The following is a 19,795-nucleotide window of genomic DNA, read 5'->3' on the forward strand; positions in this document are numbered from 1 at the left end:
ATCCTCATGAATAAGTAGCTTGACAGAAAAACTTCAGATTTAGCATATTATTCTGTGATAATCAAATCTCCCTGGATCTGCATCATTCTTTGATTTAAAGTAAGGCCTATACACCAGAGAGACCGAACTCTATCATGTGCTACTCATCACTTTTTTTCCCATATATTCCTTGCATAAAGTGACTATTTGCTATCAAATTTAAAATTCTCTCCATTTGTCCATTAATCAATACAGACTCAAACATATTATACATCATATTCTGCACTTGGTGTGTTTTCTTTCACCATTATTTGTAATTCTCCTAGCTAGGTATTACAAACATGATTTTGTAGATGATGACACTCAATCCCAAGATGCATTCTTCCTGGGAGCTCTCTCATTTTCCTTTTGGGAAACTCCCATTTTCTGTAATCTTGGTGGAAAGCTGAGATTCTTTCCTCTCATGCTGTATGTAAGCAAACCATATGAAATCTCTAGGAAATTTTGTGCAAGAACATGGGGAGAATTAACGATCAATTACTGCAATTGTGTGCCAATGTGCAGACTCGATTATCCCTGAATTTGTTATGATATTTGCTACATGAGACTCCCCCATCTCCCTTTTCAGTTCAGTTCAGTCGTGTTCAACTCTTTGCGATCCCATGGACTGCAGCATCTCCCTTTTACCTTTCTCCTATTTATATTGTAACTTCTTGGTCTCTTGATTGCTAAAAAAAAAAAAGTTAATTTCTTAACTTGGAACCAGGTTCCATGGATGAAGCTAAGGCTCTGAGAGAGGTATAATTGTTCCTGACATGCATGGCTGGTAATGGCAGAACAAAACTATGCAGTTAGATTTGTTCTAATACCAAGTCTAGTTCTCTTTCCTTTGTACCAAAATTTCATTCCTGAGATACCTAGATTCTGTGTAAACATGTTTTCTAATTCAATGACTGCTTAACAGAGAAGAATATATCTCCTTACAAGAATAGTGAAGCTGTAACTTTTTATTCTGATATTTTCAGAAAGAAAACAAATGAAATTGATGAATATATCAAGTTTTATTAGTTACTGATTTTTATTTATTAGGCTGAGAACCACAATGGATGATCTTAAGGTCATTAATATGTATAAAGCTGAAAGAAGGTTTATCACAAAATTAAGTAAAATTTTCGTAATCATTAAGTAAATTTTAACCATGTAGAGGTCAGCTAGTTGATAACGTACAGACTAAATTACATATTCTTCTTAACTTGGAGCATTTAACACACACAAAGTGGAGCAGTATTTTTTTTACTTTATGAAAGAAAATCTGGACACGTTTTTTTTGTATTCTTGAATTTTGATTATATTTTTAAAAGACATAAACCAAAATTCCTGAAGGAAATAGTTTGACTTGAACACTTTTACCTTAGAAAACTGAAAGTTTTTGTTTGTTTAAATAGATACATAAATAGAAAAACTTGCAAAGTATACAATTTTAATGATATAAAATTATATGCAAAATGGCTTTTAGAGTCTTTTTTGTTTTTTCTTTCTAGCTAAGGTCAACTTAGTTTGAGATACTTAACTGACAAACTTCAATATTTCTAATATTTTGCCGCTAAGTCACTTCAGTCGTGTCTGACTCTGTGCAATCCCATAGACGGCAGCCCACCAGGCTACCCCGTCCCTGGGATTCTCCAGGCAAGAACACTGGAGTGGGTTGCTGCTGCCGAGGTCCAGCCCCGGCTGATCCAGGGTATTCGAAGGAGAGACGGCTTAGGTGACCTTAGACACCTTCTCGAGTGGGTCTTAGAAGCCCAGGCAAATAAATGGTTGCAGAGGATATCCGCACTCCAGATGGAGACTCAGCTGGAAGTTAAGGAGTAAAATGACATGGGGAGACCAAGCGTTGGTGAGCAAGGCCCGTAGCTTTATTTTCAACAGGGGCTTATATACCCTAAGTTACACATAGAGGATAATAGGGGATGCAAAGTCAGCAGTTTTTGATCCTTATCAAAAACCAGGGTTTCTTTCCTGCAAATTTATCGTATACAAATGGTTTAGGTGATTTACATCATCTTCTGGCCAGAAGGCCTATTAACATTTTATGACTCTTGACAAAGACTTATCAACAAAGACTTACTTTCCCTAAGAGTAATTATTTTAAGGTTTGGCGCCATCTTCCGAAGATAAAATTGCATTCCTATAGGGCGGATGTGTAATGGGTTTACAACAAAGGAAAGAATTTATTACCTTAAGGGTCTAAAGTTACTAACACCAAGGCCACTACTTATTTTTTCTACATACCAACTTTATTAATTAATACACATTCAAGGATACAATACAGGGGATGTGGAAACTTGGCAACAAACATTGGCTCATCAATGAAATCTTTTACTAGTTTTATTCTGACAGTTTCTAACTCTCTGAGAGGCTCTAAGCTATTTGAATATCTTAAGCTTCCCGTGCCTCTCAAGGCTGGGAGACTGTAAACAATCCTATGCATAGCTGCAGGAGTCCGGGTAAACTTGTCAGGCGAGTTAGAGAGCCATCTGAGGGGTTTGGATTTAAACACTCCTAGTTGCCCAGGAACTTTTATTAACTGGAGCTGTAAGGTAACTCTTTGACAGAGAGAGCAAGATGGTGGTGGGGGACAGCCCCCAGTAAAGTCAGAAGTGAGAGCACAAAGCAATAAAGTAGGCAGACTCTGGTTTTTGGGGGGTAGATGCTCGAGAATATCCGGGGGGACTCCTGAGGCTCGATCCCGCCTTTGCGTATGCCAAGCCTCCTTCCTCATGACCTTTGTCACGAGTGGAATGTCTCTCGCTGGCTCCCGGCAGGTTGCCATTTCCTTCTCCAATGCATGAAAGTGAAAAGTGAAAGTGAAGTCGCTCAGTCGTGTCCGACCCTCAGCGACCCCATGGACTGCATATTTTAGGTACATACAAATTTTAGCATCATAAATGTATTCCATTTCCTTTCCACTTAGTATTAATTTGATCATATCACAAACTCATGCTTCATTAAAGAATTTTGAACTCATTCAAATTCATCTACATTGTTCATCCACACCATATTTTTTGATTTAAGTAAATTCCTTTAAGGTAGGGATTTTCAAGTCTTTGATCTTTCACAAAAAGAAACACGGAGGCTTAATATAGTACACACTTTCTAAGATTTTTGGATCAATAAATGAATGAAAAAAGTATATATCAGAGGCTCAAAGATCTGTGAGAATATATCAGAATTAATCTTTTTAAATGACAATATTCATGATTCCAACTTCTTTTGGAAGTCTAGGCTATATGACTGCAAAGGAAACTCTGCCCTAAATGTAGAAGATTTAGAAGTAAATTAAATCTAAGCTGAACACTTAACTTATACACTGAGACAAAGGGTAGGTGCTGCTGAATTATTGTAAAAAAAAAAAAAATTCCTAAGAGCAAAGTTTATAAATAACTGAATAAAACAGATAAATTGAATAAATAAATCAAATTTTCATTAAAAGGTTATATATTTTTCAACCAGCATAGTAACTAGTTCAATTTTTTCAGAAACTACTCATATAGTGCTATTATCAGTGAATGTTAGTGATTCACTGAGTCCAACTCTTTGAGATCCCATGGACTGTAGCCCACCAGGCTCCTCTGACTACAGGATTCTCTAGGCAAGAGTATTGGAGTGGGTAGCCATTCTCATCTCCAAGGTATCTTAACAACACAGGGATTGAACCTGGGTCTCCCTCATTACAGGCAGATTCTTTACCATCTGAGCTGCTAGCAAAGCCCATTACCAGTAAATATCTTACTTTAATTCCTTCAACTTCCAAAAAATTACTTAGAGGTTTTATTTGTTTATGTTTGAAGTCTAACTTTACCTGAAGTTTTAATGCCATAAAAAATGACACATTTTCTCAAACATAAATCCAGAAATATTTATTGGAACCAATCTGTGCAGATGATGACTCAGATCATATATCAGTCTAGTCCCTGACCTTGTGGTCAAGAGTAGTTCAATGGGACTTTTCGTGAAGAATTCTAAACAATTATGAATCTCTTCAGAATTTATATTTAATATGTCAAATGGTTTTCACACCAAGTAGAAGATTATAAAATACATTATAACTTGTTAGTCAATGACACATTTTAAATAATCTTTGTTTTATAGTGTGATATTCACTTAGTCATGTCAGACTCTTTGCAACCCCATGGACTATAATGCACCAGACTCCTCTGTCCATGGGATTCTACAGGCAAGAATACTGGAGTAAGTTGCCATTTCCTTCTCCAGGGGGTCTTCTTGACCCAAGGACTTAACCCAAGTCTCCTGCATTGCAGGCAGATTCCTTACTACCTGAGCCACTAGGAAAGCCCACAAGTTCAGATTAAAGTTCATCTGTGCTTCTCCATGCTGTCACTTCAGTAGTGTCTAATTCCTCATATTTATCTAAATCACCTGAATTTCTCTAAAGCTGACTTGCCTTTAACATGTAACTCACTTGATCACCATTAAATAGGTCAATGCAGAATAAAATACCAGGTCTTCATAAGTTTCACAAAGCTTTCCATGTCAGTACAAATTATTAGTGCCCATTAATTGCTCTAAAATGTATTGCTTTTCCCAGGATGGTGTTTATTGGTAGGTTCAAGAAGTGGCATAGAATGATATAAGCTTTGAAGCAAAATAGTTCAAAGATGAATATTTGTATTAAGATGACAACTTCTTCTGGAGGAGTGAACAAGCAATAACCTCTAGTTTGTAAACTGAATCAAGAAACTTCCTTGAATGACAAATAAAAAGGACAAGAATTTGCAAACCATTCTAAAATGTTTAATCAGAACATTTGATTCAAGTTGTTCATGCTTATCTTTACATGTCTAAATTTCTTCAATGTAGTATAATTCATGTGAATGATATGTCATGTACCCAAACAAGTGGAAACACTACTCAGTCTCCTTCTGAAGACCTAGCTAAGACCTCGGGATTAACTATGTGTTGGCTATGCACCACCCATCAACATAGGCCCATCTGTACAACTGATTTTTTTCTTCTAAATCTGAAGAAACACATTCCTCCACAAGATTGAAATTTCTTACTGAACAGACAAGGCAAGTCCACAACCTGCATCCATTCTTCAAGAAATAAACAATCAGTCATAATGCTTATCACTTCATGATGAACAGGGAAAAAATGGAAACAGTAACAGACTTTATTTTCTTGGGCTCCAAAATAACTTCAGATGGTGACTGCAGCCAAGAAATTAAAAGACACTTGGTCCTTGGAAGAAAAGCTATGACAAACCTAGACAGCATATTAAAAAACAGAGACATCACTTTGCTGACAAAGGTACATATAGTCAAAGCTATGGTTTTTCCTTCAGAATGGACTGGTTGGATCTCCTTGCAGTCCAAAGGACTCTTCTCCAACACCACAGTTCAAAAGCATCAATTCTTCAGTGCTCAGCCTTCTTCACAGTCCAACTCTCACATCCATACATGACCACAGGAAAAACCATAGCCTTGACTAGACAAACCTTTGCTGGCAAAGTAATGTCTCTGCTTTTGAATATGCTATCTAGGTTGGTCATAACTTTCCTTCCAAGGAGTAAGCGTCTTTTAATTTCATGGCTGCAGTCACCATCTGAACTCCAGTACTTTGGCCATCTCATGCAAAAAGTTGACTCATTGGAAAAGACTCTGATGCTGGGAGGGATTGGGGGCAAGAGGAGAAGGGGATGACAGAAGATGAGATGGCTGGATGGCATCACTGACTCGATGGACGTGAGTCTCAGTGAACTCTGGGAGTTGGTGATGGACAGGGAGGCCTAGCGTGCTGCGATTCATGGGGTCACAAAGAGTCGGACACGACTGAACGACTGATCTGATCTGATTTGATCTGATGGTTTTCCCATGACTACATCTGATAGTCATGTACAGTTATGAGAGATGGGCCATAAGGAAGGCTGAGTGCCTAAGAATTGATGTTTTTAAATTGTGGTGCTGGATGAAACTCTTGAGAGTCCTTTGCAGAGCAAGGAGATCAAACCAGTTCCAAATGAAATCCTAAAGGAAATCCTAAAGGAAATCAACCCTGAATATTCATTGGAAAGAATGATGCTGAAGCTGAAGCTGCAATACTTTGGCCACCTGATGCCAAGGGCCGACTCACTGGAAAAGACCCTGATGCTGGGAAAGATTGAGGGCAGAAGGAGAAGAGGGCAACAGAGGTTGGGATGGCTGGATGGCATCATCAACTCAAAAAACATGAGTTTGAGCAAACTCCAGGAGATAGTGAAGGAAAGAGAAGTCTGGAGTGTTGCAGTCCATGGAGTTGCAAACAGTCAGACACAACTGAGCAACTGAACAACAACATAATGCTTATATAATCATTGGTTTTAAATTCCAGTTTCAAGTATTACCTGAAAATTAAACCCCCCAAATTGAAATGAATAGAGATGTGCTCAGCAGCACACAGGAAAGAGAGAGAACAAACATGAACTCTTAAACAGGCATTTTGGCTCATGGAGTTTGGAGCAATGATAGATAATCTGTTTAAATGTTCTTCTATCTCTCTCTCTCTCTTTTTTTTTTTTTCTTTTCTGTTACTTGTCTTCCAAGTATTCTAGATTCTTTGTGAAATTTGTCATAGCCACATAACCTTTTGTAACATATTTTGAAGAAATGAGTATGGAAGATATATTGCTGCTTCAGAGCAAAGCATATAGAAATCGCTGAAGGAATATGTGGCAAGATGTTGGGGAGGAGAGAGAGAATTAGAGAAAAGACCTAGAAAAGCTATTCAGAAGAAAATGGATAATGGCAAATAAAATATATTGACACTTTTCACGAAGGGTTTGAAAATTTTGAGAGAGACTATATTTAAGTTGCATGAGTATTTAAGCACACATAGTTCTTAGAATAACGTTTGACTCATAGGCAATACCTATGTATGTGCTGACAGTTATTATTATTATTGCTATTATTATTTTTATTCCTGCATTCACATAGAATGGTGAATTTGAGCTTTTGCTTTTTTTTTTTTGGATATTTAGGAAGAGGTATACCACAAAATCAGAAAACTTAAAAACGTATAGATTGCACATATTCTACAATATCACAGCTTCCCCCTAGCAAGCTGCCAAATTCTCTATTTAAACATATTAAAAATATATATCTCAATTGGAAATACAACTATTTAACAAAAATCATCAAGGTTAGAGTTATAATCATAGCTTTAACCATCTTGAGGTTAAATAAATTTTTATGAAATAAATTCATAAATAAATAAAAAGTTCTCAGAACCTTTGTTTCTGTCTCATAGGCCTATTATGAAAGTTAATTAGATTAAATTCATAAAATCATTTCTATCCCTTTATTCATTAAAAAGTAATTATTTTATGGAGGTGTTATTCTAGGTATAGGAGATAAAGTTATGAAAAAGATAGACATTGCCCCTGTGGAGTTCTCATTCTTATGTTTAGAAGATAGGGAATAAATAACTAAGCATAAAATAAATAATACAATTACAAACTGTAGCAACGCTAAGAAGAAAATAAACAAATTTAGCTGATAAAGACTGTCACAGAAGGCATCTCTGAGGAGGTGCCATTTGAGCTGGGACTTAAATCAGGAGTAAATGCTATCTGGGGAGGAAAATAGAAAGTGCAAAGTCTCCGAATGTGGGACACATTTGACATATTGAAAATCAACAGAGAAATAAATATGGCTGAAATGAAGTGAGTAGCAAAAGAGATTAGATGGGAAATGTAGGCAGAAGTTAGAACATATATGACTCTTGTACAGAGTTTGGCATTTATTCTAAGTTTAAAGGGAGCAATTGAGGACTTTATGTGACAGTGGTGAGTGACATATTTTATTTTCTTTTTAAAAATCACCGGCTACTATGAGGAGAATGCATTGTCGAGAAGCACAGAAGCAAGAAAGCTTATGGTTAGGAGCCTAGTACTAACCTATGGTGGGCTAGCACTAGAGATAGAGAAATGTAAAGGGATATTTTGGAAGTAAAACCAGCAGGGATATATGGGTTGTCTGTGAAAGATGAGAAAAAGGAAATAAAGGGGCTCTTTTTTTTTTTTTTTTTAATGTAACAGTCTCAGTGGGTAATGGTGTCATTTACAAAGGTGGATAAACCTACGGAAGGAACATGCTTTATTTTATGTATTTCCTTTTAATGGGGATTTGTGGTTTTGAAGACATAGATTGTATTTGTGATGCTATACTTCAGAGAGAAGATACCCATGATACTCTGGAAGATCTCCATAAAGAATCCACCTGCCAATGCAGGAGACACAAGTCAGATCCCTGGGTCTGGAAGATCCCCTGGAGGAGGAAATGGCCACCTACTCCAGAATTCTTGATGAAAAATCCCATGGGTGGAGGACACTACTGAACACACACAGTAAACTGCTAATATTCTAAACATACAACTAGATGAGATTGACTGAGGGAACTATATAGAGGGGAGTGATTCAAACTGAGCTCCAGAACATTCCAAAATTTAGACAAGAACCACAGAAAGGGAGAGGGACAAAGAAATAGAGAAGGAATATCTGGCAAAAAAATAAATAAATAAATAATAAAGTTGTCTAACATCAAAAACCAGAAGACGAAAGTGTATTTAGAAAGTTAGTACAAGATAAATAAAAAGAAAATGCAATGTAGAGATTAAAAGGATAGACTGCAAACCAAATTACTGGACTCTAATCCAATCTCCACCAATCAATTGATGGTCATGAGAAAGCTACCCATTCTCTTTGTGATACTCAATTTCTCCTTCAGTAAAAGGTGATTACAATCTCATTACCCTCAGTGTGTTTTGTATTAAATTAACTAATATATTTAGAGCTGTTAGAACATGTTTGGTACATAGGAAGTTCTATATAAGAGTATGCTCCTAAGGGTAGGGGGGAACTATTTTAAATATTCCTGAAAAGTTGAGTAAAAGGAAAATCTATTAAATTAATTATTGGTTTGTCAATAAAGTAGCTGTTGTTGCATAAATGAGGTGATATTAGTTGAATAGTAAGGCTGTGCAGCAAATGGGAGTGGGCTAAAGAGTGATTAAGAGATTATCAATTGAAGAAGCTATACATAGACAATTCTGCTGAGAAGGTGAGTATGTATATGTAGAAATAAACAACTGGAGGATGGCTGGTAAAGGGTTTAGAGATAGGATTAAAAGAGAATTTTTGTTAGGTGGTAGACATGAAAACAAATTATGAATTCTGGAGTAAAGTTTTGAAGAAGAAAACAAAATGCCCATTATAAATTGCAGGCCACTGGTAAACGAACTAGTTTTCTCATCAATATATTCTATTACCATTAATCACCAAAACATCATTGACAAAGTCAGTATACTTCTCAGTGTGAACACAAGAACTGAATGCATGCCATCTCAAGTTGAATTGGGAGCAATAAATCTGCACCTATAATTGAATTCTTTGAGTAGGTCTAGCTGGTATACACCCACTCCAGTACTCTTGCCTGGAAAATCCCATGGATGGAGGAGTCTGGTGGGCTGCAGTCCATGGGGTTGCTAAGAGTCAGACACGACTGAGCGACTTCACTTTCACTTTTCACTTTCATGCATTGAGAAGGAAATGGAGACCCACTCCAGTGTTCTTGCCTGGAGAATCCCAGGGACAAGGGAGCCTGGTGGGCTGCCATCTATGGGGTCGCACAGAGTCAGACACGACTGAAGTGACTTAGCAGCAGCAGCAGCTGGTATGCATGTGTGCTAAAATAATAGTTGCTTTGCTAATAGTTTAGGAAAAGATGTTTGCACACTTTCGACTTCCCATGTATGACCTAAAGCAAATCCCTTATGATTATATAATGGAAGTGAGAGATAGATTTAAGGGCCTAGATCTGATGGACAGAGTGCCTGAAGAACTATGGACTGAGGTTCATGACATTGCATAGGAGACAGGGACTAAGACCATCCCCAAGTAAAAGAAATGCAAAAAAGCAAAATGGCTGTCTGAGGAGTTACAAATAGCTGTGAAAAGAAGAGAAGACTCTTGAGATTCCCTTGGACTGCAAGGAGATCCAACCAGTCCATCCTAAAGGAAATCAGTCCTGAATATTCATTGGAAGGACTGACGCTGAAGCTGAAACTCCAATATTTGGCCACCTGATGCAAAGAGCTGACTCATTTGAAAAGACTCTGATGCTGGGAAAGCTTGAAGGCAGGAGGAGAAGGGGACGACAGAGGGTGAGATGATTGGATGACATCACCGACTCAATGGGGATGAGTTTAGGTAAACTCTGGGAGTTGGTGATGGACAGGGAGGCCTGGCGTGCTGTGGTCCATGGGGTAGCAAAGAGTCAGACACAACTGAGCCACTGAACTGAACTGAACTGAACTGACTTCCCTGGATGGAGCCTAGGATGTATAGGGTTTAAACTGGACAGGACTGAATCCATTTGGGGGACTTAGGAGAGATACTAAGTCAAAGAGGTTTACATGAAAGTGAAAGTCGCTCAGTGGTGTCCAACTCTTTGCAACCCCTTGGATTACACAGTCCATGGAATTCTCCCGTCCAGATTACTGGAGTGGGTAGCCTTTCTCTTCTTTAGGGAATCTTCCCAACTCAGGGATTGTACCCAGGTCTCCCACATGGCAGTCAAATTCTTTACCAGCTGAACCCCAAGGAAAGCCCAGCTTAGGCATGACTGCTGCTGCTGCTGCTAAGTCACTTCAGTCATGTCCGACTCTGTGCGACGCCATAGACGGCAGCCCCCCAAGCTCCCCCATCCCTGGGATTCTCCAGGCAAGAACACTGGAGTGGGCTGCATTTCCTTCTCCAATGCATGAAAGTAAATAGTGAAAGTGAAGTTGCTCATTTGTGTCCGACCCTCAGCGACCCCATGGACTGCAGCCTACCAGGCTCCTCCGTCCATGGGATTTTCCAGACAAGACTACTGTAGTGGGGTGCCATTGCCTTCTATGTTAGGCATGACTAATAGATCACAAATAATGGTTCCAGATCCCTGTCTTGTTTTCCATTGCTTATATACATAGTCTCCAATAATTAATATTATTTTTACTGATAGTAACATGCTTCTACCTTAGAGAACGCAGAGAGAAAACAAAACAATAGTTGTCTTTGTTAATATTTCAGGGAAAGACCTTTGTACACTTCTGATTTCCCTGGCTTGAATCATGCATCAATCATTGAATGCCGCCTAGGATGTAGAGGGTTTAAACTGGACAGGACTGAATCCATCTGGGGGACATAGGAGAGATATTAAGTCAACCCCAAACAAAAGGAATAGGAAAATTTTTTTTTTTTTTTTTTTACAAGGGAGAAGAGTTCTTTCCAGGAAGGTACTGGCAGATAAAATAAAGCAAAACAAATGAAAATGTATCTATTTTAATCATCCATTAAAGTGGTGTTGGAGAAGGCAATGGCAATCCACCCCCGTACTCTTGCCTGGAAAATCCCATGGACAGAGGAGCCTGGTAGGCTTCAGTCCATGGGGTCACTAAGAGTTGGACACGACTGAGTGACTGAACTGAACTGAACTGAACTGACGGCTAACCTTTTTGGTCCATTCTTACAGCCTTTATAGGCCATATCAGCATAGTCTGCATTTACTCTATTCCAGTTATAGTTTACTAGGAATTTTGTCCCGTGACTGCAAATCATTACACACTTGAATTTTGTTTGTTTTTCTTAAACAGTATTTTTTTTCTTTCCTTAATTATTCTCTTTCCTTTTGTTATACTATCTTACTTGCTGCTTCAGTCTCCACTCAACAGTTACTTTCTTTTGCACTCCATCCCAATGAGGTTATATTTATTGTCCTCTCCTTGAGCATACATTTTCTATGGACTTCCTGGAAAAGGTAACGGATGATATGTTATGGTTTTGTGGTCAATAAATGTTTTGAGAACCCCATGATCAGTATGAAAAGGCAAAATGATAGGATACTGAAAGAGAAACTCCCAAGGTCAGTAGGTGCCCGATATGCTACTGGAGATCAGTGGAGAAATAACTCCAGAAAGAATGAAGGGATAGAGCCAAAGCAAAAACAAAATCCAGCTGTGGATGTGATTGGTGATAGAAGCAAGGTCCGATGCTGTAAAGAGCAATATTTCATACGAACCTGGAATGTCAGGTCCATGAACCAAGGCAAATTGGAAGTGGTCAAACAAGAGATGGCAAGAGTGAATGTCGACATTCTAGGAATCAGCAAACTGAAATGGACTGGAATGGGTGAATTTAACTCAGATGACCATTATATCTACTACTGCGGGTAGGAATCCCTCAGAAGAAATGGAGTAGCCATCATGGTCAACAAAAGAGTCCGAAATGCAGTACTTGGATGCAATCTCAAAAACGACCGAATGATCTCTGTTCATTTCCAAGGCAAACCATTCAATATCACAGTAATCCAAGTCTATGCCCCAACCAGTAACGCTGAAGAAGCTGAAGTTGTACGGTTCTGTGAAGACCTACAAGACCTTTTAGAACTAGCACACAAAAAAGATGTCCTTTTCATTATAGGGGACTGGAATGCAAAAGTAGAAAGCCAAGAAACACCTGGACTAACAGGCAAATTTGGCCTTGGAATACGGAATGAAGCAGGGCAAAGACTAATAGAGTTTTGCCAAGAAAATGCACTGGTCATAACAAACACCTTCTTCCAACAACACAAGAGAAGACTCTATACATGGACATCACCAGATGGTCAACACCAAAATCAGGTTGATTATATTCTTTGCATCCAAAGATTGAGAAGCTCTATACAGTCAGCAAAAACAAGACCAGAGCTGACTGTGGCTCAGTCCATGAACTCCTTATTGCCAAATTAAGACTTAAATTGAAGAAAGCAGGGAAAACCACTAGACCATTCAGGTATGACCTAAATCAAATCCCTTATGATTATACAGTGGAAGTGAGAAATAGATTTAAGGGCCTAGATCTGATAGACAGAGTGCCTGATGAACTATGGAATGAGGTTCGTGACATTGTACAGGAGACAGGAATCAAGACCATCCCCATAGAAAAGAAATGCAAAAAAGCAAAATGGCTATTTGGGGAGGCCTTACGAATAGCTGTGAAATGAAGAGAAGCGAAAAGCAAAGGAGAAAAGGAAAGATATAAGCATCTGAATGCAGACTTCCAAAGAAGAGCAAGAAGAGATAAGAAAGCCTTCTTCAGCGATCAATGCAAAGAAATACAGGAAAACAACAGAATGGGAAAGACTAGGGATCTCTTCAAGAAAATCAGAGATACCAAAGGAACATTTCATGCAAAGATGAGCACGATAAAGGACAGAAATGGTATGGACCTAACAGAAGCAGAAGATATTAAGAAGAGGTGGCAAGAATACACAAAAGAACTGTACAAAAAAGATCTTCACGACCCAGATAATCACGATGGTGTGATCACTGACCTAGAGCCAGACATCCTGGAATGTGAAGTCAAGTGGGCCTTAGAAAGCATCACTACGGACAAAGCTAGCAGAGGTGATGGAATTCCAGTTGAACTATTCCAAATCCTGAAAGATGATGCTGTGAAAGTGCTGCACTCAATATGCCAGCATATTTGGGAAACTCAGCAGTGGCCACAGGACTGGAAAAGGTCAGTTTTCATTCCAATCCCAAAGAAAGGCAATGCCAAAGAATGCTCAAACTACCACACAATTGCACTCATCTCACACGCTAGTAAAGTAATGCTCAAAATTCTCCAAGCCAGGCTTCAGCAATATGTGAAACATGAACTTCCTGATGTTCAAGCTGGTTTTAAAAAAGGCAGAGTAACCAGAGATCAAATTGGCAACATCCACTGGATCATGGAAAAAGCAAGAGAGTTCCAGAAACACATCTATTTCTGCTTTATTGACTATGCCAAAGCCTTTGAATGTGTGGATCACAATAAACTGTGGAAAATTCTGAAAGAGATGGGAATACCAGACCACCTGATCTGCCTCTTGAGAAATTTGTATGCAGGTCAGGAAGCAACAATTAGAACTGGACATGGAACAACAGACTGGTTCCAAATAGGAAAAGGAGTATGTCAAGGCTGTATATTGTCACCCTGTTTATTTAACTTATATACAGAGTACATCATGAAAAACGCTGGACTGGAAGAAACACAAGCTGGAATCAAGATTGCCGGGAGAAATATCAATAACCTCAGATATGCAGATGACACCACCCTTATGGCAGAAAGTGAAGAGGAACTAAAAAGCCATTTGATGAAAGTGAAAGTGGAGAGTGAAAAAGTTGGCTTAAAGCTCAACATTCAGAAAACAAAGATCATGGCATCTGGTCCCAGCACTTCATGGGAAATAGATGGGGAAACAGTGGAAACACTGTCAGGCTTTATTTTTCTGGGCTCCAAAATCACTGCAGATGGTGACTGCAGCCATGAAATTAAAAGACGCTTACTCCTTGGAAGGAAAGTTATGACCAACCTAGATAGCATATTCAAAAGCAGAGACATTCCTTTGCCAGCAAAGGTTCGTCTAGTCAAGGCTATGGTTTTTCCTGTGGTCATGTATGGATGTGAAAGTTGGACTGTGAAGAAGGCTGAGTGCCGAAGAATTGATGCTTTTGAACTGTAGTGTTGGAGAAGATTCTTGAGAGTTCCTTGGACTGCAAGGAGATCCAACCAGTCCATTCTGAAGATCAGCCCTGGGATTTCTTTGGAAGGAATGATGCTAAAGCTGAAACTCTAGTACTTTGTCCACCTTATGCAAAGAGTTGACTCATTGGAAAAGACTCTGATGCTGGGAGGGATTGGGGGCAGGAGGACAAGGGGACGACAGAGGATGAGATGGCTGGATGGCATCACTGACTCGATGGACGTGAGTCTAAGTGAACTCCGGGAGTTGGTGATGGACAGGGAGGCCTTGTGTGCTGTGATTCATGGGGTCGCAAAGAGTCGGACACGACTGAGCAACTGATCTGATCTGATCTGATCTGAATCTTCCTGTATCAGAGAAGATGTCTTTCTCCTCAAGATTATGTTTGCATTTGTGCTCCCAAAGGAATATTGCATTGACTATGAAGATCCTGGCTTCTCTGTCAAATGGAAGATAAATTGCATATCCAGTTTTAAGGAAATCTCTTACAGTAGGAAAAAAATATTGTCCTTTAATAACACTTTCTATTTTTCTCATTTTCATATGTTCTGCTGGAACTATAAGGCTTCCCAGGTGGTGCTAGTGGTAAAGAACTTGCCTGCCAATGCAGGTGATTTAAGAGACATGAGTTTGATCCCTGGGTTGGTAGATCCCCTAGAAAAGGGCATGGCAACCCACTCCAGTACTTTTGCCTGGAGAATCCCATGGACAGAGGAGCCTGTTGGGTTATGGTCTATAGGGTTGCACAGAGTTTGACATGTCTGAAGTGACTTTGCATGCATGCATAGATATAGATAAATAATAGATATAGATACAGATATGGATATTGATGATATATATATAAGGGAATCTGGTGTGCTTTCAAGGCCCGGCCAGAAAATGCTTATCATCTTTTTGCTGAGTATGCAATGGATTGTTCTATCTCCTGTCTCTTCTGCCATGTTCTGGTTCATCCTTCTTGTAAGAGGAATAATGGTGACTCGAGATGGACATAGGCTTAACATTAAACTTTCAAATTCAACTCTCTGCCTAGTGATTCAGATCTGTTCCATAAAAAGGTCAAAGTGCAATCACTGTAAAATGATATTCTCAAAAAATATATTAAATACATATTTCAAAAAGTACACAAATTGTGTGAAAGATACTCAGCCTATTTCTGGGTCGTGTTTATACTCTTTCAAAGGCAACTGAAGTCTTATGTTTTTATATTTATACATTGTGATCATTTCTAACTTGTAGTGCAATGATCTTCCAGGGAACATCTGTCAGAATTATTGAACAGGTCTTACTGGTTTCTCAATGGAGGGCTTTTTTTAAATATATAAGGCTGGCTGTGGCACAATCCCAAGACCAGAAGTTTATTCAAGTAATGAAACACTATACCTCAAAAAGCTCTTTAGACACTTAATGAGAGGAAAGGAAAATAGTATTTTAAATCATTTCTCTGGCAGGGAGGGGAGAGAGAAAGATGAAAAATCACCTGATGATTCCATTTTTCTATGGATCCTGCCAAATGTACTTTGTCTTATCTTCTGAATGTTCCTGCAAAGTTTCTTCTTATTATCACAAGACGATGATTTATATGAAAAAAAAAATATTCAAGCACACTTACTCATTACTGCTTCTTCCTGCCTTCTCTTAGTTCTTGTTAAAGGAACCGTGAGGTTAGAGGATAGCATACTTTTATTTTAGCTCTCAGGAATTAATAGAATAAGGGCAGGATGATGAGGTAGATCAGCCTCCCAATTCTGAGAACTCAACAAGTCAATTCTTCCTTGAAAGACTTTAGAGAACATGAGCCCCTCTAAAGGAATTCTTCAGATGAGACCTCCCTGTCCCAGACACAAAGCTCTGTCCATGTTACTGGGTCCTTTTGATTGAAGCAAAGAAGATCTCTTTAGGGGGCTTTTATAATGAATGCCTTATCACTAAGAGACAGATTGGCAACTGGGAAATTCAGGGAGACTTTTCTTCAAATCTAAGAGGCACTTTATTTATATTTTTCCATATGTAAAAATCCAATGTACCAATGTAAAGGGATTTAAGAATACACTAATCTATTTACCTTAGTTACCTTTGCTACATTATATTATGCGTAAGTGAAAGGTTGTTGTTGAATCACACGAATACACCAGGATTCTTGGCCCCCGGAGGAGAAGAATTCAATCCGGGGCCAGAGACGAGGCTTGATCGCGCAGAGCTTTTGTGTAATAAAGTTTTATTAAAGTATAAAGGAGATAGAGAAAGTTTCTGACATAGGCATCAGAAGGGGGCAGAAAGAGTACCCCCCTGCTAGTCTTCAGCTGGATGTTTTATAGTCACTAGCAGTCTGTTAATGAAAGAAAGAAATGTCTTAAAATTCAGAATGGCACCAGGCCCCTCACCCATAAGATGCATTTTGGGATAATCTTGGCACCTAATGGTTTATCCTGGGCCATAAAATGATTAACTTGAATCTTGAAGAAGGGCAGACCACCATACAAATAGTTTCATTTACATAGATTAGGGAAACAATATCTGAGTATAACATACTGGTTTGTCAAGTAGGTTCTGGGCCAACAGGCGGAACCGACTTGGAGACAGAGTTTGGGGTAAAGGCATAGTACATTAGCATAGCTTAAGACGGACATTCCCATAAGGAAAAGGCATTGGTTATCTCTAGGCTCGAGAATAGCTAACTTCAGGCGAAACCAGGTGTCATTATGGCAACACAGTATTTTAAGAGAAACCTCCCTTTAAATTTGTATAGAGAAGGAAAAAATATTGCTAGTTTGTTTTCTCCTGCCGCTTAAGAGAGATAAAAATGTCTGACACTTGCAGGCTATTTCCTCCATTTGGAGACCCCTGGCCTTCCTGCCTGTTACCCTCTCATAAGCATGATAAATCTATATCTAGGTAAATCTGGAATAGCTGATTTTATAACAATAAAATAGAAATTCTAAGTTATAATGAAAATTTCTTCTATAGTGTACTCATTGGCCTATTTCTCATTATCATTTGTAATCAAAATAATAATGTCAGGTGTTTTGAATTGTCAAATGTTGACTTTATGGAACAACTACAAAAACAAAATGTTGATAAAGCAAAGCTGTGAGCCTACTGGCAATCTTAGTATTGTCTTGAACTAAGACAGGAGAAGCAGAGACATTATTTTGTCAACAAAGTTCCATCTAGTCAAGGCTATGGTTTTTCCAGTAGTCATGTATGGATGTGAGAGTTGGACTGTGAAGAAAGCTGAGCACTGAAGAATTGATGTTTTTGAACTGTGGTGTTGGAGAAGACTCTTGAGAGTCCCTTGGACTGCAAGGAAATTCAAGAAGTCCATCCTAAAGGAGATCAGTCCTGGGTGTTCATTGGAAGGACTGATGTTGAAGCTGAAACTCCAATACTTTGGCCACCTGATGCAAAGAGCTGACTCATTTGAAAAGACCCTGATGCTGGGAAAAATTGAGGTCAGGAGGAGAAGGGGATGACAGAGGATGAGATGGTTGGATGGCATCACCGACTAAATGGACATGGTTTTGTGTAGACTCTGGCAGTTGGTGATGGACAGGGAGGCCTGGCATGCTGCAGTTCATGGGGTTGCAAAGAGTCAGACACGACTGAGGGACTGAACTGAACTGAACTGAACTGAAGAGGGGAGAGGGAGCATGCAATATACGTTTTAGAGTCTGGTTTTAGGTAGAGATTAGATCAGGCTTGAGAAGATTAGTGAATAAGAGTAAGGATTCAGTTCAGTTCAGTTCAGTTCAGTCGCTCAGTCGTGTCCAACTATTTGCTACCCCATGAATTGCAGCACACCAGGCCTCCCTGTCCATCACCAACTCCCGGAGTTCACTCAGACTCACATCCATCGAGTCAGTGATGCTATCCAGCCATCTCATCCTCTGTCATCACCTTCTCCTCCTGCCCCCAATCCCTCCCAGCATCAGAGTCTTTTCCAATGAGTCAACTCTTCGCAAGAGGTGGCCAAAGTACTGGAGTTTCAGCTTTAGCATCATTCCCTCCAAAGAAATCCCAAGGCTGATCTCCTTCAGAATGGACTGATTGGATCTCCTTGCAGTCCAAGGGACTCTCAAGAGTCTTCTCCAACACCACAGTTCAAAAGCATCAGTTCTTCAGCATCCAGCTTTCTTCACAGTCCAACTCTCACATCCATACATGAACACTGGAAAAACCATAGCCGGACCTTTGTTGTCTCTGCTTTTCAATATGCTATCTAGGTTGGTCATAACTTTTCTTCCAAGGAGTAAGCGTCTTTTAATTTCATGGCTGCAGTCACAATCTGTAGTAATTTTGGAGCCCCCCAAAATAAAGTCTGACACTGTTTCCACTGTTTCCCCATCTATTTCCCTTGAAGTGATGGGACCAGATGCCATGATCTTCGATTTCTGAATGTTGAAGAGTAAGGATTAGTGAACAGAATAAGTCAGGATTTGTGAGTCTTGAAGAATAAATGGATTTTAATACTAGTTATTGTTCTGGGAAGGGATATTTATTGTAATAAGAGTAAATTGATTTGTATGGTATTCAAATAAATAGATTTTTGAAAAGTTCCTGAAACAAGCAGTGCATTTTATTCCCAGTAGTAGAACTATCCCATAATTTCTATACAGATCAGTATTATAATGTTCCTGGGTGATGTCTTCTCAAATTCTACCCTTATACTGCTTAAAAAATATAAATAAGCAAAAAAATAAATAAATACATGATCAACAGTGATAATATATATTTTACATTTTCTATCCTAACTAAACAATCTCGTTAATGAACAGTCAAAAGTAGAAGGAAAGTGCAGTTTTTATTACAATTTAGGCTTAGCTAATATTGTGGGAAAGAATAAAAAAACTGTATTATATTATTTCCCACACCTCTACAAACCCAAATTTTCCATTAGAAAAATGTAGATAATATATTTGTTAATTGTTCAGGCTTTTGAGGTCGTATACATTCCAATTATACTCATTTAGTGATGCTTTCAGAGAAGGCAATGGCACCCCACTCCAGTACTCTTGCCTGGAAAATCCCATGGATGAAGGAGCCTGCTAGGCTGCAGTCTATGGGGTCGCTAAGAGTCGGACACGACTGAGTGACTTCACTTTCACTTTTCACTTTCATGCATTGGAGAAGGAAATGGCAACCCACTCCAGTGTTCTTTCCTGGAGAATCCCAGGGATGGGGGAGCCTGGTGGGCTGCCGTCTATGGGGTCGCA

Source organism: Bos grunniens, chromosome 15, assembly GCF_055505025.1.
Source record: "Bos grunniens cultivar Pamir isolate PY7600 chromosome 15, Bosgru_T2T1.0, whole genome shotgun sequence".
Classification (NCBI taxonomy): domain Eukaryota; kingdom Metazoa; phylum Chordata; class Mammalia; order Artiodactyla; family Bovidae; genus Bos; species Bos grunniens.